At 41.0% G+C, this 24,919-nt stretch overlaps 1 long non-coding RNA gene across 1 annotated transcript in view; it reads left to right on the top strand.

Moving 5' to 3' along the window:
- Positions 1 to 10,474: 10,474 nt before the first annotated feature.
- The window catches only part of LOC114014295 (uncharacterized), a 144,491-nt gene continuing 130,046 nt past the window's right edge, over positions 10,475 to 24,919 (top strand). The window contains exons 1-3 of the long non-coding RNA XR_008730037.1: positions 10,475 to 10,612; positions 17,555 to 17,783; positions 19,310 to 19,386. This is a non-coding gene — a long non-coding RNA (uncharacterized LOC114014295). The remainder of the gene's footprint in view (positions 10,613 to 17,554; positions 17,784 to 19,309; positions 19,387 to 24,919) is intronic.

Raw genomic sequence — 24,919 nt, 5'->3', positions numbered from 1 at the left:
GAGACTTCCCAGGGAGGGGATGAAAAACAGAGATGTACTGAGAGCGGTGCAAGGCAAGAGGGTTGCACTGTTCCCACAGGAAAGCAAAACCCATGATAATGAAAATCTGGCAAAAGAAAGACCCTCTAAGACTTCGTTTCATAAGTTTAGAAGGCAGGCATTCTTTATTGCAGCACTGGGCGCACTGACATTAGCATCTCACTCAAGCCTACCTATCTGACCAGTGTTCCTCGATTTATTACAACAAAGCATCATATTACCCTGAAATCTAATACATAGTATAACTACCCCCCCAAAATGATTTACATACGCATAAGGCCCTTGTGTATGTGCACTTTGCTGCTGGGGGTCTTTCTTGGGGTCTTTCAAGACCCCTGGTGGTTGACAAGTTGGTGAATTTCAGCTGAACTTGCCTGGGGAAGATGCGCATTCCTTGTTCTTATATAACTCCATTTGTTCTCTGCACTATACGGTTTTGCCCACAGTGCTCCATTACCCCACTTCTCTGGTCTACTGTTCTATCCCAGGTGTCTCAGAAAGAAGCTGCATCTTAATGAGCTCATTCAATAGGTCGAGTTAATCATTGCTTTAGTTTCAGCTTCTGTTAGTGATTCTTTATATCTTTGTTATATCACCCATGAAACAGATTGATCAGTTGAACAGACTGCAGATCCCTGCAAAGCAAGTGAGCGAAGGCTGGCAGGGAAGGGGTGGCCTCAAAACGAGTCTGGATTTTGCTGCTGGTGCTATATGGATGCTGTTTCATGGTGGTGGTCAGCCCCATGAGGCAGGTAAGCTGTTCTGGGCTTCTCCAAGTGGGCTCAGGGCAACGCAAACCAAAGTCAGATGCCACCAAGAGCTAGAAAATGAAAGAATTCAGATGTTTTGCTCAGCTGTGCCTCTCTTACAGAAGCTTAAGCTTTCAAAGTAGGGAAAGGAAAGCTGTGTGTGCCACCCAGAGCACCCTCATGAGGGTCGGCTTGGTGCTTTTTCTGTTGCAACTGGCACCATGGCAGGCTGGTGGGGTGGTGCTCTCGGGGACAGGAGCCTCATCCCTAATTCCTCCTTTGCTTGAGAGAACTGGAGTCTACTGTCTTCTTTTGCTGAAATGGTGTTTGGAATGTTTGGGTTCAACAAGCTGGAGACAAGAAAGAATCCTGTGCACAGGGGTACCCTTTTGAGTCACCCAGACCCGGGGCGATGTGGGAACCCCAGGGGGTCTGGGTGTGACAGAAACCTGTGCCCATGGCAGGGGCTGCTTCAGTGTTTTGTATCAGTCAAGAGCTTTAATGTAACTGACCATCTGTCCAGGTGGCAAAGCCTGGAGTTTAGGATTGCCTTCTTCCAGGTGGGCACCCTAAAAACAAGAATACTGGGTCAGATTAACATATTCTTTTCCAAATAACCTGTTGGGTTCTTTTTCATGAGCTACAATGGCCTTAATTGGAGAGGAAAATGTCCTTTACTTGAATAATCTGTAGGGATTTGCTCATTTTCCTGGGGGCAGGCTGCTTGCTGGTTTTAGAGGATCAAGGTTCCTGCCCAAGGCCAGGTGGCCATCTGTGCCCACGTTGGTCTTTTCCTCTCCCTGGGCTGCAGGATCCCCAGCCACTGTTTCAGGGTGCTACAGGTGCCCCAAGTTGGCTGTCCAGTCATGATGTGATAGGGATTTTGTTTTCCGTCTCATGCTTTTGAATGAATTGGAGGCTGCTACAGTATGTTGCAAGTTGTGCAGTTCTCCTGCTGTCTTAATTGTCTCCTGGGAGACAGTCGCAGTCACTTGGGACTGGTGCTGTAGAGAAGGTTGGCTTTTTAACTCTATCCATGTTTATTTTTGTAACTAATACTGCTGTTACTTAGCTCTGAGGGTAAGTGGCACTCTTGTCCCTCTCTGCTTCAGAACAGGTTGGCCAAGTCCAAAATGCCTGTTGGGAACAACCACCAGATGTGCTCTCCCTTGAACTGTGTCCAAACATTGTCTGTGAGCATTGTCATGGGCCAGAATTATGCCAAAGAGTATGATAATGATTAAATAATACGGGTAATTGTGGCCCAATGTCTTGATGCTGTTTAATATACTAGTACGAAGGTACTAGTATCAGTGCAACTTAGGAGCTGAACTACTTTATTGGTATTTAATTGCTCCTGTATCATGAAGACCATCACAGCAACTGTGATGACTTTTGGGAAAAAAAAACCAAAACCAGCAGCACAGCATCTAGGTAATTTGAAATTAAAATATTTTCCAGTGATGTGCTTTGGGATGGAGAATAGACAAATCCCACCTTGGAAGAGCTGGAAGCACATCCATCATTGTAAGAGGAGTTCCTAAAACTGCCCTCGGGCAAGGGCAGTTTAAAATATGTTGCATCTATGTTAATGCGAGGCTGGACCTAATGGTTCTACATCTCTTCATTCACTTACTTTTAAATTAATTAAACTGTGGAAGTTTTAGGACACAAGTTCTTTTCCACCTAGTTCATCCCATAACTCAGTTGAATTTCTAAGTTCATTATAGTCATGTAAGTGTTCACTCACTGATCAACAGCTCATGATACTCTTTCATTATAAGATAAAACATTTTGGGGTTCACGATCTGTAGTTAAATTGCTGTAGACAGGATCAATGATACTGTAGCTTTTTAAAAGACAGGTTTATAAGAGCCAGAAGTCCATGAAGTAGCACATCAACAAAACTAAATGGAAACTGTAGAATTTTTTTTCAGAAATCCAGTGGTGACTGTCAACCTGCATGAAGCTTTTAAAGCTCTACTCTGTCCTCTTGGTAATTTCCTATTTTAACTGAAGAATGAGCACAGGCACTGCTAATTAATTCTGAAATCATCCTCTTGCTTGCTGAACTGAAACAGGATCCACAGGCAAGAAATTGGACCAGAAACACATTCTTGTTTTTGATGTGAACTCTATGATGCTATGTCTGAAGCACAGCTTAAAGTTTACTACCTGGTTAATTTAAAGTACCACTGAATTATTTAAATTAGTAAACAAACTCTCTAAGATATTCTTCTTGTGAATGTCACATCAGCTTGTTACTTTGATACACAGTTGTAAACAGCTCCCATCTGTCTATATATACACCCACAGATTCCTCTAGAAAGTAAAGTTACACAGTCCGGTGCTCGCTTATTTTTGTGGAGACTTACTGATTTTTTTGTATATTCACCAGAAAGCGCTGAGCCCACCTCTGGCATTTGAAGTACCCGATGAATGTAGTGCTAATGAGTGAGATGTTATTCACCTACTTAGGCTTCTGCCAGACACAGAGCCTCAGAGCTTCAAAATTTGTAGTAATTTCTGTCAGACAGAGCTGACAACAACCTTTTTTCTGTTGTTCTGCTATTTTTGCCATGCTTTAGACATCTTTGTGTTTCTTCATAGATCGTCCATGAGCAGAATATGCAACTGTCTCAAACCATGTTCCTGGAGCAAATGGATCAAGAACCAATTTATGGATGGTGATCTATTTCATGCCTTTTTCAAAAGGAATATTTTGGAGCCTGACAAAATTTTGTGTAGGCAATCCTGAAATGTATAGATATAGGTGAGATGACTTTTCACTTATCTTTCTGTATAATAAGAATCGAATACACAGTTCATCAGTCAGAGAGATCCTAAGGATTCATAGTTATCCTTAGAATTTGCTGGTTCTCCAAACAGTGATTTCTGCCACAATTCTGTTCTGGGAGTGTAATCTTTATTGTCACTATGTAATGAAATGTGCAAATAACCCAAATCTGCAATGGCACAGTAGAGCCATTTCTTGGAGACACTTGTGGCCAAGTCAGAAACCTTTCCTCTTTTCAAAATGACCAAAGAGATGTGATGTAATAAATGCACTTTCACTGAGGGAATGGGAGCTGTGCCCCTGCTGCAAATGAATGCACATCTGGGTTAGAGCATTTTTAGATCTGATTTTTCCATACTGTCATCAGATTCTTCCTCCCATCCCATTTCATTCTGCTGTTCTGAAAGATCTGCCAGTAGTTCTCCAGTCATTGCCTTAAAACTTCCTCTAGTGAGAGCCTACTGGAGGGATGGGCCTCCACAAGCTTCTTACAGAAGATGTTTTCAGCCTGTTCTCTCAGTTTTGATCTGCATCATCAGTCCTGCATCTGCAGCATCTCCCCAGGGACTCTGGCAGTCATTTTGCAGCTGTACAAAGTTGCCAATTGACCTTTCTAAACTAGGGCAACAGTAATCATTATTCCACGGGATATATAAATGCATGTACAGATCCATATGTTTACGGTGCTAGGTCACTCCCGTACTTGTACAAAGCTCAGAACTTTACTATTGTTTTGAACTGTTTATTTCCAGGAATGCAAGGCAAAATTGTACAAGCGCTGATCGTTACTGTACATGACGTGTTTTTATACCTGGGGAAATGTGTTTAGTAGATGGTTTTTAAACATCTTGCAGAGCCCTTCCATGTCCAAAACACAGTCCTGCTTCTCAGTTACCTCGCAGCTATATGAGCTGGCAACAAGAACTATTAAATTGGAACATCAGTGTCTTTTCTTCTTGCTGACAAAGGCTCATCGCACTGATGAAAACGAGCTAGGCTGGCTTACCCCTAGAAGGGAGAAAGGGCTAAATGAAACGTCTTCTGTTCCTGAGAGGGCAAAGTATTTCCCATGTTGCTGTATGGGGAAACCAGTCCATAGGCGTTCACTGGATAATCCTCAGCAGTAACTTTAATAATCAGTTAGAAATTATGTATTTCACATGGTCAGGAGAAAGAGGTGAAGGAGAAATAATTTAAGCATATTCCAAGACTGATTTTTCAATCCTTTAAATTATTTTTTCAGAAAATTCGGGATGTTTTTAAACTTTCTACATTTCAGGCGTGTTCTGCCAGTAGTTATTCATGAAAAAAAATTAACAAAATACATAGAGATGGTACTATTTGTCAGTGTCTTTACAGTATCAAGAAACTCGATCAGCTTCGTATTTTCAATGTTTTTTGTTTGGTTGTTTTTTTTAATTAGTGTCATAGCAGAATTATCCTGGCTAATAACCAGAACTAAGTCCTGTATTATAACCTGTGTTATATATTTATTACAGATTTTTTTAATCTGGGTACAGAACAAGGCATGATAGAGACTGTTCATTAGACTGATTGGCAATGTTTCCTTGTATTTTGTTTGCATGGCAAGGTTTTGGTGGGGGATACTACAGGGGTGGCTTCTGTGAGAAGCTGCTAGAAGCTTCCCCCATGTCCAATGGAGCCAATGCCAGCTGGCTGCAAGACTGACCTGCCACTGGCCGAGGCTGAGCCCATCAGTGATGGTGTAGCACCTCTGGGATAATGTATTTAAGAAGGCGGAAAAACCCCTGCACAACAGCAATCCCAGCTGGAAAAAGGAGTGAGAATGTGTGAAAGCAACAACTCTGCAGACACCCAGGTCAATGAAGGAGCGGGAGGAGGTGCTCCAGGCACTAGAGCAGAGATTCCCCTGCAGCCCGTGGTGAAGACCATGGTGAGGCAGGCTGTGCCCCTTATCCCATGGAGATCCACGGTGGAGCAGATATCCACCTGCAGCCCATGGAGGTTTGTGGTAGAGCAGATCCCCACCTATGGTCCAGGGACAACCCCACACTGCAGCATGCAGATGCCTGAAGGGGGCTGTGACCCCTGGGCAGCCCATGCTGGAGTAGGCTCCTGGCAGAACCTGTAGAGTCAGAGGAGCCCAGGCTGGGGCAGGCTTGCTGGCTGGGCTTCTGACCTCATGGGGAACCCACGCTGAAGCAGTCTGCTCCTGAAGGACTGCACCCTGTGGAAGGGACCTACACTGGAGCAGTGTGTGAAGAGCTGCAGCCTGTGGGAAGGAGTCGTGTTGGAGAAGTTCATGGAGAACTGTGTCCTATGGGAGGGACCCCATGCTGGAGCAGGTAACACTGTGAGGAGCCTCCCTCTGAGGAGGAAGGAGTGGCAGAGACAGCGTGTGATGAGCAGACCACAGCCCCCATTCCCCATCCTCCTGTGCTGTGGTGGGCACAGAAATCCGGAGTGAAGTTAAGCCCAGGAGCAAGGGAGGGGTGGGGGGAATGCATTATAAGGTTTAATTTTTATTTCTCATTATCCTACTCTGATTTGAATGGTAATAAATCAAGTTAATTTCCCCAAGTCAGGTCTGCTTTGCCCATGACAGTAATTGCTGAGTGATCTCCCTGTCCTTATCTTGACCCGCGAGCCTTTTGTTATATTTTCTCTCCCCTGTCTGTCTGAGGAGAGTGATAGAGTGGCTTTGGTGGGCACCTGGCATCCAGCCAGGGTCAACCTACCACATTGTTATATTCTGACAACCAAACATCTGTCAGAGAATCATGAGTGTCTTTGATGCTGGATCAAAGTAAATCTAGTGGTGGGGTGATGCTTCTGTTTCTCAGGCTTACTCCTGCTCAAGTTATCTGTGCTTTCGTTGTCCAAAGGCTGGATCATGAGCTAAGTGCAATAAATTAAAATTGCAGAGGTACATTTGTAAAGTGAATTAAGTCAGTCAGGATAATGAAATTACTGTTCTATGTAATATTCTACATCCACACCTTCAACTGAATGATACTGCTGATTTTTTTTACCCTAGATGGCAATCTCATGAGATGTGATCTCATACACTAGGGTGACCTAGTATAACATTCAGATGTGAGAAATGCATTCTTATTACTGTCAAAAACTTGAAAGAGACCATTTTGCTTCATGACCAAACTTCACCTTTTTTGTTTGAAATTTCTTTTGGCATAAGGGGATTGTTCAGAGCACTAATGACGGGAAGAAGTAATAGTGAAATTAACAGCTCTCACCAGTTGCTCTTCTGCTCTCCAAAATATGGATTACAGGGATTAACAGTCCTTCAAGGGACAGGATAAGTAAATGCTCAGTCTTATAAAGTGCTCCTAGCTCAGCTCTGTCACAATGTAACTTCCTTGAATGCTTTGTGCTGTGAACTGATCACTTGGTTTTCTAGTACTGAGACCGGCGCTTACTGAAACATGCAGCTAGTCAGCCCAAAAATGGCACTGGCAATTTGCAATGATAAATTTGTAGAATTAAATAGTTCATTGTCAAGGGATTACCAAAACGCCTGAACATAAGCCATCTATCATTTGAAAGGCTGAATAATAGTCAAACCCTAGAATTTTTCCAGGTAAATTAATAGTTTATATCCCACTGCTGTGCTCAGAGTTTTGACTTTATTAACAAGTTACACATACACACAGTGCTATTACCTGTTGCCTTAGTAACAATATATATTTCCCTGGTAACATAGGAAAAAAAAAAAAAAAAAAAAGTGAGCATGCATGACTTTGAAGAATCTAAAACAAATATATAAATACGTGGAGGGAGTCAGGTCTGAAGGAAAGACATGCAGACATTTTTTGTGCATCAGAAAGAACTGAATTTTGGGTTTCCTATTGGGGAAATAAATGGGAAAATATTTCAGGAAAAATAGAACATTTTTGTCTCCATGTAAATGACTCCCTAAATTAATTTCATAATTGGAATTAAAAAATTTTTAAAGCAATTATCTTCCTTATTTATCACCTGTCCCTCTTCCTTCTATGATGAAAGTACATCCCCAAACAGTAAAATTTCCTGATTGCTTTCTAAAGAAACAGAATGGAAGAATTATTGGAACAAAATAGCCAAGCTATATTTTGAGCAGTTTTATCTGTGGTTTTTGGTTTCCTAACAGTCAAACTGCAGTGTCAGCATGGTGAGACAACCATGTCAGAGAGGATCAATCCGTGGAAGGCTGGCTTTACAAAGCCTTAGATAACTTAAGTCAGTTTTAGGTACTGGTGATAACATAGTAACACAAAATAAATCATGGCCTACAGAATATGAACTTGCATTTCTACAGTACTGTGCACTTGAGCTTTGTGGTGTGATTTACGAACAATGTGTGACTTAGACATGGACAGGTTGCTGTCAGCTGTTTGTTATTTTAAAGGCTTGGGACTAGAGTCAGGAAATCATTTCTGTTTAGGACCGTGCAAATTAGATTTTACAAATTCAATATTACTCAAGCATATGCTTAAAGCTAAATGCATTCCTAAATGCTGATCAGAATAGAGATAAATTTAAAGAGTATGGGGATGTCACTTCATGAACCAGGGCCAAAGACAAGAGGACTTAAGTGCAAGTCCTCTGTTTTTCTGTACAACTCTTCTCATTGGTGTCATTAATGCTTTATACCACAAGCTCACATGTCATATCCATGTAAGACTGTCTAAATGGGGAAGATTAGAACACTTGAAATAGCATGCAAAAGCCTAAGGAATGGTAAAATAACTACTAGCCCACTGCTTATGCAAATTTTTATTTGCTCAGTATTTAGTGATTTAATTTCTGTACATGTAAACCACACTGGCTTTCTTTTATTCCTCATGAGATCACTGTTATGGAGCCATTCCTTATTAAACTCAAGCAAATTTCTGTCTGTGTAAAATTACACATTCAAGTAGGTGTGAATTCCAAATGAAATTACTTACTTTTACTGCAGTACCCTTTTGACACAATGTTCTCATTTAATTCTCTTCCCTCTCTATTTTAATTCTTGATGCTGAGTGGTGTTATACGTGTGGTAGAGACAATATGTGAAACTTGTTATTTGGGTAGCTGTGAAAAGTACCTATGTAGCAGCATCCAGTTTTTACTTTACAAGAAAAAGAGTGCGTATGACTACAAAGCCCTGGCCCCATCCGGAATCCCCTTGTCACAATGTGTATCCAGCTGAAAAGACTTTTCATACAAATTTAATTTCAGTATTAATATTCTCAATTCTTTACCTTTTTTTGTGTGTCTGTTTTTGGTGGGGCTTTTTGTTTGTTTTTGACTCTTTGTTTTATAAGCGTATTGGCTCCGAGATATTGTACAAACTCCTCAGCTTCTCACCTATATTAGATTTGTGGTTGCTATGGACTCCTGTGACTGTGGCCATAGTAGCCAGAGACATAAAAGACAGACAGTTTGTGGTATACAGACACATTCTCACTGCACTCCTAATTTTTATAAATTAATGCTGATAATCAAACTTCGGAGTCTTTGCTTAGCTTTCTCCCCTGACTTTAGCTGGCGTGCCGTGTTTGCTCAATGTGTACATTTCATTGCAGCTCTGTTGAGCAAGGAAATGCCGACCTTAGTAGGGGCAGACTCTGGAGCCTGGAACATGCCAGTGCCACAGCGAATTCAAGGAGAGCTGCTATTACATCCACTCCTGAGAAGAAGGAGAAATTAGTTTCTCAGCTTTGCAGAACACTGCCAAAGTTTGCATTTCTCAGCCATGTTTCCTTAAAAGCTCTTTATTATTTTAAAAAAATTACCATTGCCAGAAAGGCAACAAAAGAATATTAGAAGGAAAATAAGACCTATAGCCCATCCTGGCTTGTCAAAGCTAATGATGAGATGAAGCCATCTGTCTCTTAAAGGTATGTTAATGTTTAAACTGCTACTCAGAAACCTTTTTCTCACAGCGAAGAGCTTAGTCAGGAGGTTAGTACTGGATACCCTGTTTTCAGAAAAGTAAGCAAGCCGTACCATACAGCTGCATAAAACCAGGAGCATCAACCATTACAATGTTACTCTCATGTCCTACTGCATTGTGTGGTGATGGGCAAGGAACAGAGATAACAGAGTTAGAGCAGCATAAACTTTGGGTTTATTTCCTTTCCTCAGTACCCTTCAGGCTATGCCTTCTGCCACTTTTTGAAGCGAGCATGATTCCTGCCTATACATCTTCCTGATTCTCAAAATGGTGCATGCATAGGGAATAAAAGCAAAAAACTTTTAGGCTTTAGGTGCCAACAGCTATTTCACTGAAGCTCATCTTAAATGTCTAAAAACCTGGCCTTCTTTTCTGTGTTTGTCCTGCTAGGAGCATCCTACTACTTTTTGACACCCTCAGTGTCTCCTCTATACAATCACCTGTTTTTAAAAAAGGCAAGATTTGCATAGCTTTCTCAGTGTGTCTCACCCCAGCTCAGCGCTGCAGCCTAGCTGCTGGAGAGGAGCTTTCATAGCATCCCCACAGTCTGAAGGACGAAGAATTTCAGCCCTGCTAGTCTTAGCAGTGCAGCCTCAGGCCAAGGAGAATGTAGCTGCTTTTTGGCAGCTACATGTTTGTCCCTTAGATAAATCTAGCATTGGGATTTGGCTGACCTCAGGGACTTCCAGCACTACCCTTAAGCCAAGCTTTTATTTTAGCTACATGAGAGAATAGTCCCCATTAAATCACATAGGCCCCGCCTGTCAAATGTGCTGTACCGTGTGTATGCAGAGATGTTAAGACAATTAATCCATGTACAATATGTTGACTGGGATTTTTTCACAGAGAAGATGAAACTGGAAAGAGTTTTCAGCAGAGTTTCAGAATGAAAGATTGTATCACTACAGGTTAGTGCTTGTTTGAGTATTCTCTGTTCCATTCAGCGTCAAGGTTGTAACAGTTGTACATAGCTGAGTTTTACTGACTGTCATTGCAGTGTTCAACTAAAGGAAGGAAACAAAGCAAGACATTTTCACGAGATGATGACTAGCACCTCTGAGCAGCAGTCACAGCGTCAGTGAAAGATGAATAGTGGTGTCATGAATGGTAGGTTCATTAAATGATACACAGTTATGCAAGACTTGAAACAGGTATGTTCAGATCACCCTTTCTGTGTGACCTTGGGCAAGTTATTCACACTGTTGCATGGTAGACGGAGTCAGATTTACCTGCCTATGTCTTTCCATTTAATAAGCAGGGAGCTGCTTTCCAACCAAGTTGTCTGATTAGGGCAGGTAAAGCTTTACGTGGAGTGAATGCTTTTTTTCAGTCGGTCGGGCTGTTTTGAGGCTTATCTCTTGATGTACACAGTGTTTCATCCTGCAGTCCTGATGCTCTGAATGTCTTACCCTCATCTCATCTCTTTGGAGAGAGATCAGCCACATCTGAATTGTACCTAGATTTTCTTTCAGTAAAACAAAGAGTGATTGGCATCCCAGGGCCTCCTCTGGGAATATGAAAGTCATGGGCAGTGGAGGTTCTTACTCCTGGGTATATGATCTGACTAGAGTTATTTTTATACGTTTTCTTGACACAGTCTGCTTCTTTCTCGTTGCTTCCCAGCTGAAGTTTGAAAGGTAGCCCCCAGCCTCTGCCAGCCCTGCTACCCCAAGGGGCTGTTTGTTGCACAGTGGTGCCCTGGGGCTGTCACATCTTACTGCACAGGGTATTCCCAGGGCTCAGGCTAAAACAGGGTCTGGCAGTGGTCACTGACCACTGCGCAATGTTAAACCAAGCCCCGACCAGCTCAGGCCGAGACACAGTCGAGTGCTGGGTCTCTGCACTGCCAGGTTAGTACAAAGCCTGGTGCTTTCTCCTAGTAATGGCAAAAATCATGTTTACTGGTCTGTGTGGCCCCAATGCAGAGCTGGGACTCCTAAGATGTCAGTTATGATCAGAAATCTGAAAACGTGCTCAGCTGTTGTAGGTTACCCATAGCCTCTCTGCTGACCTTCCCTCTGGTAGATAGCTCTGTTGCAATAAGCAGCAAAGACATATGAAAACGAAATGGATGTGTCTTGAGATATTTGCTGTAAGTTTAAAAAGTAAACGTTACCCTACATTTTACAAATACAAAGACTTACATTTTTCACAATTGCATTTAGCTGATCTTTGTTAACAGTTCATAAGAGCACATCTACCAAAGTCTGCTGTAACTAACCACAATTTATTTACTAAATACGTCAGATCATTTCTGATATACTTACTATTAAACATCAAGTACTATTTCAGCAGAAACCAGACTTTTCTTGCCAAATAATGCTCTACCAAGGCACATGGGACAATTTGAGGTGTTATGTGTCCAGTAGATATCACTATAATAATGTGTGTCCACCTCCATAACTAATTAGATGACCCTGAACTACTAAGGTTTCTAGGGGTTGGGTTATATTGTGTTTCTTAGTGTATAATTTCTATAAATTCTTTTGCATTTTTAAGAGGTCTCGTGGATCTCAATGGATATCATATTTTGCCCTTAAAATGGCAAAATTAACCTACAATTTGACTGAAAGATGACTTGCTCTTTTTTTTTTTTTTAGCCTGACACTCAGTAAACCGAAGGGAGCTGTCCCTATCATTACTAAATTGACTCTTTTTCAAGGTATTTTACATCTCCAATTTTCATTTATTTATGAAGAGAAGCGAAGGGAAGTCTATTTAATGTTAGTGTTGTAAGACAGAGCGCCCATCTTGTGCCCAAGCAAGCCACTGCCTCACAGCCATGATGGCTGCAGCAGATCAGATCTGACGCTGCAAGAAATTCGAATCAGAATTTATGAATATACTGATCTGTGTATATCTCATTTAAAGCTGGGATCTTAGCCCGTGCGTTTTCTACTCTTGACCACAGAGATCCCAAATGATAAGGCACCATTTGCACTGATTTCCCGAGATTAATTTTCACACTGTCTCTTGAGTGTATGTGTGGCTTAGTCACACGCCAAAGCCCTACACCTACCACTGTAGCTGTTCACCCAGAACTGAAAATGAATGATTTTGTACTTAGAAGATACAAATGGTGTGATCACCTTCAAGACAAAGAAAAGCTTCCAGCTATGTTTTATATTATTACTATAAATGGAAAATAAAATTAAACCTAAAATAGACACTACAGCCCTTCAGTGCTGTACTCTACCACTGATATACTTAGCGTTAATAACATTTAATTAGCAAAACAGTATTGGGTTTGACATGTTACTTACAGTGTTAGGAGGAGCTCCCTGGGACATACCTAAGGAAACAGGGTATTGCCAATCTCTTCTAACTCAATTCAGTAAAAGAAAATTGTCTAGTGTTTCTGACACCAGAGATGCGTCAATACAGATGCCATTACAGAACAAATTGGCACTGATTATCACTACCTTTAATCTCTTCTATTAATGAAATCATTAGTTATTTTCATGTCAGCTGAGACAGGTTGTCATAGCAACCTTTATTATTTGACATTGATCAGGAGAGTTTTCATGTCCCAGAAATCAATGAGTAATGAGATGATCTAAAAATTCTGGGTAGTGGTAGTGCTAAGAGAATGAGATATGTCAAATTCTTAATGGGCGCTTGTAACGTCTGGAAAAAAAAAGAAAAGCAAATAGGAAAGGAAGTAAAATACCCAGAGAGGTTTTGAAGAAGATGCTGTTTTCCACTGTGCTTTATGTTCTTTGCTATAAATCTTCATGTATTTCAAATATTATTCTGTGAACTTTTAGTAAGCCAGAATACACCATGACTCGTGAATCCCTCAGTCTAAACAACTATGCAGTCCCTGTTGGAGCAAGTTAGTAAAAGAGCTGGTACCTGAGGAGTTGGAGCAGAGAATGAGTGAAAGAGCAGAAAACACAGCCATGTGTTTCCAAACTGTTTGCATATCTTTACTACTAGATGTCCCTATAAAAAATAGAATAAATGGTCTCCCAAGTAACTTATGTACAAAGGTCATAGCCTCTTAGCACAAGGTGACTGTGCATGATGACCATTACAGGTGTAGTGCTTTTGCAGTGGTTAGAATTTTTGTGTGCCGTTGAGATGTCTTTTCTTGGAAGATATGCTTGGAATGACAGAGAAAGGTACAAACTCTGTCTAGAAATATATAGCTTGAGACACAAAAAACCAGTTGCCTTACACAGGCTGAAATACACAAGGAAAAATGGTAATGCACAAGAAAAAGTGGAATTTGTATCAGTTGTTGATCTATAGCATGCTTTATTCAGTTGTTGTAGGTAGGTGGGAGTTATCTTTGACTGATCCATGTTTGAAACATAGGTAATTCCTTTTAAATGAGCGGGAACAGGCTTCCTGGGGACACATAAAGGAGAACAAGTATGAACTAGAGGTTTTCCTAAAAACTCCTGGGATGTCTATGGGAATAACGGAAGTGATGTGTTAGTATTGCAGTACCAATGAATGTGTCAAAGTGGAGGCCTACCATTGGATGCATCATGAAGGATTATGGTGGGTGTTTTGCATATTTTTTTTTTATAGTGAAGGAAAACAGCTTGGAAAGCATAAATAGCTTTTTTCCTGCATTTTTGGTGCTCTAATCCTGTGATAACAGATGCCAGTGTCAGGATTGAGAGTTTTAGTCCACAGGATTTAAAGTGTTATCAGTTTTATAAACTCTGCACTGGTTTTTAGCAACACCCCGATGTGCAATGTATGAGGGTTGCTGGAGGTGCTCACATGGTTGCCTTTCCTTGTTTACCCCAACTTTCAAGAAGTGGCCTATGAAATTTATAACCCTCATGATGGCAGCTTGCTCATATTCCACTGCCACCACCATCTGGTTTGTATCTAGGGAGGCTTCTTTATAGAGTTCCACTTCTCCTGGACACTTTAAGGAGAAATGTTATATAATCAAAAGACAGCTGGAAAAAGTCACTGACCCTTGAATTATTCTGAATTGTTCTGAACTTGGGAACCAGAACTCTTCCCCTGCTTTTGCATTGGTGAGTGTAATTTCCCAAGTTTTCCATCTTCTGTGTTGCTTACATACGAGAACTACTTTTTGCCTTCTCCAGGAAGGAGGTAAAAAATAAAAAAGGAATTAAAAAAAAAAAGTAAATTAGCCAGAAGTTTCCCTAAAACTTGTATATAAATTAAAATTTACAGGCATATCTACTGCATGGAATGCTCTGCATTTCCATTTTCTGGAAAAAAAAAAAAAAGCCTTTTCTTTGCTGTGCTTCACCTGCTTTGGCAAAACCCCAACAAACAACCAAACCAAAAAAATTGGTGCTCTCTGCACTATAAGAGCCAAATTACCATTTCAGTCTCAGAATTATAAGACTTTTTCTACAAAGATGACATTTTTTTCTTTCTGGTTCTTTGTGGGGCAGAGCTGAAAACTGACCCGTGTAAATTTGAAGTGTGTTAATATTACTTGTATGTTACTCTTCCAAATAACAAGTAAAAAAGCTTTAGTCTTCAAAACACTTTGAATTACTTTAGGTAATTGGTTTTTGTTCTAAGCAAGCATCAGAGCATTAACAAATTAGTAGGCTTTTTCATGTATTTTCACATCAAACTCCCAATGCCATTAATTTTCACATTTCACTGTGTGATACCTTTGGGCAGTAAAATGGCACAAATTTACGATTACCTGCTTATGGGATGCTAATAACAAAGCTGTGCTCTTTCGTGGGTCCCTTCCTATTAAGTCAAATAATGCAATGTAACAAATTTTACCTTGTTTGATAGGTTACTCTTTCTTGTATGTATTTTCATACTGGAAGAAGTAAAAGTCTAAGGTGTGAACTTTGGAGGACCAAATGCAACTTGTATTTACATATTCTAAACATGAGTTATACCAGTTTGTTTCAAGGAGCTTCCTGACAGAAGATTAGGGATGTCTTGTTGCAGAGTTAAATACAACTTCAAGCTTTTCTTAGGACATATACCCAAGGTTACTGCTGTCTGAGACACAGATAAAGAAGTCATACCTGTACTGAGGAGCCAGAGAAAGCTGGATAGGTTTCCAGTGACATAATTTCCCACTGCGCCATTAGATACTGAAATTCATATTTCTGCACTATATAGGCAGAAACAGACTTCTGGCCTTGCGTAACCTAAGTGAAAGGGGATAGTATTGTGCTATGCCCAGCATTTCATCACATGCTTAATGGTGAACCTGAGATTAATCTCTTTGTTTCTCCTTGCTCTGTGGAGGAGTTTCTCCAAGGCACTAGCAGTAACTGGCAATTGAATGTGTTGCCTTAACTGTGCCCTGCCTGGTCCAAAGCAGTGAAGAAGACAGGTGGCACTGAGTCTGGCTGAGCCCCACAGCAGCCCTCACAGTGCTGTGCTTGTCCTGGGAGCTAGAAAGGTGGTGACAACACACCAGTGTTCTGACCGCTGCTGAGCAGCGTTTGCGCAGCATCACTGCTGTCTCTCCAACCTTCCCCCCACCTCACCTGTAGGCTGGGGGTGAGCAAGGTCTTGGGAGGGGACACAGCCAAGGCAGCTGACCCAAACTGACTGATGGGATGTTCCATACCGTATGATGTCTGCTCAGATTTAAAAGCTAAGAGAAAGGAGGAGGAAGGGGTGGGCATTCGTTATTTACGTTTGTCTTCCAGAGCAACCACTATGCGTACTGAAGCCCTGCTTCCTGGGAAGTGGCCAAACATCACCTTCTGATGGGAAGTAGAGAATAACATCTTCTGTTTTGCTTTGCTTCTGTGCGTGCACCTTTTGATATGGCTTCATTAAACTGCCTTTATTTTGACCTACAAGGGGGTTTTTTCCATTTTACTTTCTCCTGCCCTGTTCTGCCAGGGAGGGCAGTGATAGAGCACCTGGGTGGGCACCTGGCATGCAGCCAAGGTCAGCCCACCACACAGGCTCCTGTGTAATGCCTGTGCCTTGCCTCGCTCCTCACTCAGGCTGGCCATGCTCTCTCAAAAGCTGGCTTGGGCCTCTTATTCCCCTACAGGGAAGTTCCTGATCTTGCCTGGAAGCAGGTGGAATAAAACACTTTAAATGCATGTCACAGATGAGGCTGGAAAAAAGGGTAGAAGAGTCAGTGCTGCTGTAATTATTCCAGTAATAGTGCCAGCAGTGGAGGAAGGCACAGGTGCTGAAAATGCAATTATGGCAGTGACTGCGGTGGTAATAAAAACAGTGCAACAGCAGGCACCCACTTGTCTTTTTCCTTCCTTTAACCAGAGCCATCAAAGGAAAGAAATGGCAATATTTTTAATGAGAAGAAAAGTATTCTGATTTTAATCACACATCCCCTTGCCTCTTTCCGCTTCCTTAAAACGTACCACTGGGCAGAAAGTGATGTTAGAAACAGAGAGGCTCAGTCCTTTTAGGTAATGCTGCCCATATAGCAAATTCCACGGAAATCAATAGCAAGGGGGAATACAGAACACTTTATTTAGTTAGCTCAATTGTATCTTCTGTTTTTAAGAAATTTACTATGCTCAGTCAATTCGCTGTCTTGATTCAAGTGAGACAGACACATGGAGGGAGGCAGTCTTCGGCCATTAATACGTTTCGTTTGTGTTTATAGGTAACTCACTGGGATTTTTCTTTTAACCACTTTTTCTAGCTGCTCTGTTTACTGTTTTAGATTGAAATGTGGGATCCTGAAATGTGGGATCCTGAAATTCCTTGGAGGGCAAACAAACCTTGGGAAGAGAAATACTTCAAGTCCAAAAGCTCAAAGGAGGAGTAGGAAATTATGTGAATACTTCCTATGTTCATCTTCAGGAATTACTCAGAATGAGAACTGATGTCAAAACATGCCATAGTCAGCCTCAGCAGTTTACCACAGACCTGCTTCTGCCTTAAGTTGAACGTTAAGAGGAAGAACACTCATTTCACTGGGCACTTTTTATAGTAGAAACTCTTTAGTAAGGGGTTGGTGCTTTGAAACAGCTACTATTATACTTGAGAAGGAGGTTAAACCAGAGTTTGATTTTTTTCCAGGAAGTGTGTTTTAAGAACTGGCAGATCGCTTTCCCCATTATTTTTTTAGATTTTTTTTAGGCTGAAAAACTGCTTTCTATGTTCATGAAAGAGGAAATAGTCTGATTGATTTTCATTAACTATGGAAGAACTCACAGCTTCCTTAAGGAGACAAGAGAGAAGTTACAGCTGAGCACCTGTTATAAATAGAAGCTGAAAAGCAAGACCTTGTCAAGCTGTGGAGAAGAAGAAACGCAGCAACCTGTCTGGGGCAGCACATGGTCATTGTAAAGGCAGCTGGTAGAAAAATGTAAGTGAGATTGATTATTTTTAAGTAGTTTGATGTGAAGGTTTATGAGAGATATTTGTGACTGCTTGATTAAATATCTTAGCACCTTGTGGCAAAGAGTTTGCTTGGCTTGTTGGCTTGGATGGCTGAGGCTGTAGCTGTGGTAATGATGGGCCTCTGGATCTCAGTCCCTTTCTGTGTATTTTGCTAACTCTCACCTCTCCAGCAGATCTCTAACATAACTTTGTGGCTAAAATGTAGACTGTTCAAGGATCCTGTGATGCTGGACTTTGTCCCTCTTGGGATGTTTGCTGGTCTTCATGAGCATGACCAGCTTTTGTGAAGCGGATGGTCCTAACTGAAATTTAATTGCAAATACAGTCTGAGTTGCTTTTAGTATTTTCTTTCTCTGTCAAAGACAACTTACAGGTAAACAGCAATTCAGAATACTAAGGGATATGGTTTCCAATTGTTATGAATTGTATGAATATTTATTTCCATTTTGGAACATAAATCTTGAATAATTTTTAGGATTTCTGTGCAAGTGGAATAATTTTTATGATTCTGTTGTTTAATGTTAAATTCAACAAGGACACCTACGTCATAGTTGTTAAGGGATATCTGAGAAATAATCTACAGTATAGGTAAGAATAGGTTAACCTGATTCTAATTCCTTCAGCTTTTTAAATTAATGAAATAGTTTAAATCTTGCATTTTCCTCCCAGAGATTTTTGTCTAGGTTGCCTGTGATTTTAGTATAATAAGGACATCTAATTTAAAAATCACTTGGTAAGAAGAGTGAGAAGAAAATATGTCATTCTTATTCTGTTTAAAATTCTCTTCATTTTTCATAGTACAAAAGACAAATTGGCAGAAATAGGAGGAAAAGCAATTAATTATACACAGCAAATTTTAAAGAAAAAATAATACAAATAAGGTGGAAAATGATAAATCTCTTATTAAAGACTCCCTCCATCAGAGTTGTATGTGACAGAAACACAAACCTGTTCCAGTAACAGAGAATAATTAACTAAGGATTATCCTTATTGGCATAACTCAGTGACTGGGTAGATCAATGTAACTGTGATTAATTTTCTAACATCAGTTAGAGATGGTGAATGTTTAAGTGTTACAAATCATCAGCACTAATCATATGATATGTTGAAATTGATTACAAAACCAGCAGCTTTGACAAATTGTCATCTTTTGTGTTAAACAGTAACATTTCCCCAGCATTGCGGTACTTTTAACTAGTGCCATACATTTTTAAATGTATAAACAAATGCCCAGAAAAATTTATTTTAAGATCAGTGGTTTTATTTATAGCATGGATTCTGCTGAAGGCTCTCTGCTGCACCCCTTCTTTTGAACATTACAGCTAGCCCTGGGCCAGAATAGATTGAAGTTAACACAGGCACTTTCAAAGCTAAACCTCAGACACCAGAGACACCTGGTATTCGATCTGTCAGTCTCTCCTCTGCCTGTTCCTCTTTTTCAGAACCTTGTTATGCAGTACTGATGCACAAATTCATTCTTCTTCTTTTCAGATATCTCCACGTGAAATCTGTAGTACGAAATTCCAGAGATCTACATCTGGATCCAAAGTCCCATACTTCCAAAAAAGGTGCCAGAATTCTGGAAATTCCTGAGGGGGCTAAGGTGACTTAAGCACAGTTAGGGCTCAAAAAGTACATGTGAAGAGGTGATGAGGTGTGAGAGAGGGAGAAAGACAATTAGCTATGGGTAGTACTGAAAGCTGGAGCTTGGCTGTGAGGATTTAGGGGCTAGATAATCATCCTGCCTCCCTGGAGGAGGTGGGCAGTGTGCCAGAGTTTTGCAGAACTAGCTGGAGAAGTCCGTGTAGGCAGAAAGTAGTCCCAGTAGATTAGTTCAGGCACTCCTTTATTTCAGAGTGTGCAGAAGAATCATCATCTTATGTGGGATTAAATGGTTAAGTTGTTCATGTCACATAAATGAGTGGTAAGTGACTGATGGATTTATTTTGAGAATGTTGATTAAAAAGGATGTTTTTGTGATGAAAAACCAAGCATGTACCTTGAACTGAATATCTGGTTGTTCTAAAGGAAAATGAAAAACACTTGCTGTAATTAACAGAGGGTAGATGCTTGTTGATGTCCTTTTTCGTAATGTGGGCAGGTTTGATCCATCAGCAGAATCCCTCTGAACTGACACTCTTAAAGAGGGTTTTGCTGCAAAGAGATGGGGTTCTGATATTTGTTGTCTGTCTGTCCATCTGCTCATTCAGCCACGTTTGAGACTTCACAGAGAACATTACATGGTAAAGGAAAAATACAGCTGTCAACATTCACTCTTACTCCTTGACCTGGTTTTATGTTGGTCAAGTGAGGGTTAGGGCTAACACTGCATCCAGAGCAGGCCAGGAGTTCAACTTCATAGTAAATCTTGTGGAAATAGCTGATCACAGTAGCTTTTTATGAATAACCTTGTGTTACGTGCTAGACAGGGTGACTGTCACATACGTTTGTGAGAAACATACCTCTTTCTCTCTTAAATGAACAAAATCTGTGCAGAGGGGCCGTTATCTGAGTTCCTGTAGAGAAAGCAGAGAGGAGACCGTGTTTTTAAATTCCTTATCAGTAGAAAAAAATCTTAATCTAGTAAAGTACCAAATCTTCTTGTGAGGGGCTCAGTCAAGATCTTCAGGCACAGATTTTAGCTAAGGGTTGGAACTGAATGTAAATTTACGTGGCTGTGCATGGGAATGAGAGGAAATACTTTCCAAATGCACTTTTTAGCTTGATTTAATTAATTATTTCTCCTTGTCGCAGGGGCGCTGCTCTGAAAGCAGGCTGTGAGTGCCATAGGGAAGGAAGAAAAAGGGGTGAAGCCTGTAGCTTTCACTCTGTTCATCCGAGCCTGCCCTGTGTAACCACTGCTGCTATATACCAAATAAACAGTATTTTATATGAAAGTGAGGAATAATGACAAGGAGCTTTATCAGTCAGCTATGTCTTGAGTCACAGGGCTTCCCAGGGTTTTCCTAGGGTAACATAACTTCTGCAAAGTGAAAGACCACAGGGCTAAATACAGAACGTGTTTATTAGCCTTGCTGTGTTTGCAGCTTTTCTGGGGCTTTCCTTGCATGCTGTGTGCTAGACAAGCTTTGGGACATATTCTGCAGGGGAATATATTTTCCCTTTGATTTCTTGCACAGGGAACTACTGTAACCACTTGGATGCTGTAGCAGTACTGAAATGGATCTGCTGCCAATCCCTGCTGTGCAAATGAAGTACATTTTCTCTCTCAAAGCCTGCCTGCATGCCCACTGAAGGTGCTCAGGCTGTACGTTGAAGGGGTAATTTTAGCTTGAGGATACAGACCAAAAGGGCAAAGGAAGAGTTGATGATGTATTTATTTCCCTACTTTCATTTCCACCCCCCACCAAATTAACACTTCTTTCACAGTCTTCATTGTGCCCTAATGGTCTTTCTGCATCTCAGCTAAATAGATGTGTGGATCCTAAAGAAACTTATAAGGATTTCCAGATGGCAGAAGAGAGTAAAAACGAAAGGTACAGATAAAGTATAACTTATGCAGAAATATCTAAACAGTATCTACAGAGAACTAAATTAAGACTGAACTAAATTTTACTGTACAAAAAGCAGTAAGATAGAGTTCTGAGCATGTCATGCTGTGGATCAAAAATCTGCTGGTGTTATGGTTATAAACCTCCCCCCACACACACTTTAGGAGAAATATGCATAAAACCCCACTATCTTAAAGGGCTTGTGTCTTGAGTAGTATTTTTGCTTATGACTTGTCTTGAGTAAAGTTGTGTTGCAGGTGCTGCCCTGAATATTTTTACTGTCCATGTCCCCAGCAAGAGAAGGGTATTACTTTGCATCAGTTGCTGACCCCTGATGACACTGGTAACTACCACCCGCAGTCTGCCCGAACCAGGAAGCTCCCTGTAACATTTTAGGTACTGAAATGGTTGTTTGTTTTTAGAACACAATTCCTGACTCCAAAGGAGTGGTTGTTTTTCTTCTTTTAAATAGAGTTCTTGTTATTAATCCAATCCATCTCCTCCTACCTCTTTTTTTCCTTACTCCCCTAAACCTCCTTTCTTGCTGGCTGCAGAACTGCAGAAAGCTGAGTTCTGCCTGTGCTTTCTTGGTGTGGTGACACTGGTTTCCTTAAAGAGGGATCTGGTCACAGAGCCTAGATTTTCTAGCACTCAGTCCTGTTGTGTCTTGAAAACCTCCAGTGATGGGGACTCCACCATGCCCCTGGCAAGGTTGTTCCAGTGATCGGTTGTTCTCACTGTGAAAAATGTATTTCTTATATCACGATGAAACCTCTCCTGATGCAACTTGCACCCATTGCCCCTTGTCCTCTCCTGTGGCTCTGCCCTCTTTGTAGCCAACCTTTAAGTACTGGAATATTGTGATGAGACCTTCTCTTAGTCTTCTCTTCTCCAGGGAGAAAAGACCTAACTCCTTCAGTCTTTCCTCACAGGACAGGTTTCTCCAGCACTTTCATTATCTTCATGGCCCTTCTGTAGACTGTCTCTAGTCTCTCTGTCTTTTTTTAAATTGTGGGGACTAGAACCGGACACAGTACTCCAGGTGTGGCCTGACAAACATTGAGTAGAGTGGGGTGGGTGATCACATCTCTGTCTCTGCTAGTAATACCCCTGCAGATGCAGCCCAGGATCCGATTTGCCTTCAGTGCTGCAGCTGACTGCTGCCTGATGTTCAGCTTGTTGCTCACCAGGACCCCCAGATACCTTTCAGCAAGGCTGCTCCCACAAATCTGAGCCTGGACTGGGCTCTTTGGATATTTTGTTCCAGGTGCAGGACCTTGTACTTTTCTTTGTTAAACTTCATACTGTTCTTGCTAGCCCACTCTTCCAGCCTGTCCAGGTGTGTGTAAGAGATGCACATCGTACATGCATTGCACAAATACACAAGTGTTTCTTTGCGCATGCTGGATAAAATCTGTTCTGCTTATCTGGGAGAAGATAAACTTCCTTCACCACTTGAAAATTCATAGGAACAGAGTTTTGTGCTTTGTAAGTTTTATCCACCCATGGCAAACTATTAATTACTGGATTGTTGTAGAGGTAATTTATATAACTTTTCTGGTCACTAGGTGGAGATAGGCAACCACAATGAGGACAGCTTTCCCTGCATTTTGTACTATGAAAGGAAAGAGATTATTCTGTGCTGATTTGGACAGCAGGGAGTGTATTTTATCATTAGAAATACTATTTTGGTACCAGGTTGCTTGAGGATAGGATGACACTTGCATTTGCCAATCCATAGCTTTGTATCAAAGCAAACTTTTTCACTGGAATCTGTTTTTAATCAAAAATATAGTTTGGGCATAAATTAATCTGATGTACATTTTATTGTCAGTAATACACTGCTGAATTTAGACAAGGAGGAACATTATTTAGATCATGCATAATATGTGTGCGTGTGTGTGTGCAGAAATTACTTTACTAGATGACCTAATTAAAAAAGAGGAACTTGAAAACATTCATTTGATGTCTACTATACCATGGAACCAAATACAGAATGTACTATGTACCCCCTCGTACTGGCAATTATGAAATGCAAAACTGTATGCTTCACACTGTGTTTGTATATTCCCTGTGTATTGCATCTATGTCGGTACACAAGAAATAAAAATGCAAACAGCCTTTCAGCACCAGCTTTTGGAAATTGCTCACTTAAAGCCACTTACAGTTACGGGCTCTCTTCAGTAAGATCCCTCTTCATCTTTAAGCTGAAGTTTCTGCTTCCTGTTGCTTAGTTTATAAAAGAGGATTCATTTCTAGGAACAATTTGTAAACACTCGGAGACAGAACAATCCTGTACCTTCAGGTACTGAAGGCAGCTACAAAGCTGTGCTTTAGGCTGAGACTCCTCCATGCGGACGTGCATAGCTGCGACAATGAAAGCAGGCTGGGTGCTGAAGCTGGTCAGTTGTTACCTGCCAGGCAGAGGGGAGTACAGTGCTGCATCCTGAGCTTCCTGGGAGGTACCAGGTTTTATTTTTCTAATTTTATTGATGAAACTAGTTTCTAGGCCTCTCTTTAGCAGAAATGATGAGTTAATAAACATCCTGACCTTCCAGAAGCAGTGATGAATGCATCCAGGCAGTCTAGGTATGTACAATTACCATATGCTGACTATAAATGGAGTTAAACAGGGCTGTGCATTGGCTGCAAGATTATTGAGAGCAAGGTTTGAACTACTGATCAGCAGTGCTTTTAAATACAATACTGGCATCTTTGTGTTGTGTCATACAGACCATTTGCCCCCACCTGGGGAGGTCTCCCCCCCTAAAGAGTTAAATCTGGCTGGTACTGCTAGAAGCTGGTGGGAAGAGCTGAAGGGAAATTTGTTGGCGAATGGGAGAGAAGACAGTGGCATATAAGAAGAACTGCTGTGCTAGGTGAAACTACACAGCAGCTTAGCTAGGTAGTTTGTCTGTGCCCTGTGTGTGCGTATGTGTGTGTAATAACATACTTTGGACAAGGTTACAACTATAGGACTGAGATACACCTATAATTCCTCTGGAATGTGATCCAATCTGACAATCTGTGAGGGTCCCGACTGAAAGTTTGTATCCACAAGTGTGTTTATCCTCCATTGATTCAAGCACTGGAGGTTTTTTTGTTTGTTTTTTTTTTTTAAATTATTATTATTTGGTTCTCTTTTTTTTTTTTTTTTTAATCCTTTTAGCCTTCACAGCATCCTGTGGCAATGAAGTTCATGGTTCGTTTATTGCTGTATGGAGAAATACTGGTTTTTTTCTGATTATCCTTCAGTTCTCATGTTGTGAGAAGTAAATTTTTTTTCCCTATTCACCTCCTCCACCTCATCCATTATTTCTTATGCCTCGGTCATATTGTTCTTATGGCATGTGCATCGCTATGGGGACTGAGGACTAGAGATGACTGGAATGTGGGAAATGTGGAGAGATGGAGAAAGCATCATCATCAGGGTTCACTCACAAAGTTTGGAAAAGGGATTTAATTAAAATCACTCTCATTGGCCACCTGAGAGGTGTTGGCCATTGTAGGTGCTCGTGCTCTGTATTCTGAAGGACATTAAGTTGCTTTCTGATTTCTTATGGGGTATAAAGTACTCTGCTGTCAGGCT

The sequence above is a fragment of the Falco cherrug genome, chromosome 1, assembly GCF_023634085.1.
Source record: "Falco cherrug isolate bFalChe1 chromosome 1, bFalChe1.pri, whole genome shotgun sequence".
Taxonomy (NCBI): domain Eukaryota; kingdom Metazoa; phylum Chordata; class Aves; order Falconiformes; family Falconidae; genus Falco; species Falco cherrug.
This window is presented reverse-complemented; position numbering and strand designations above follow the sequence as displayed.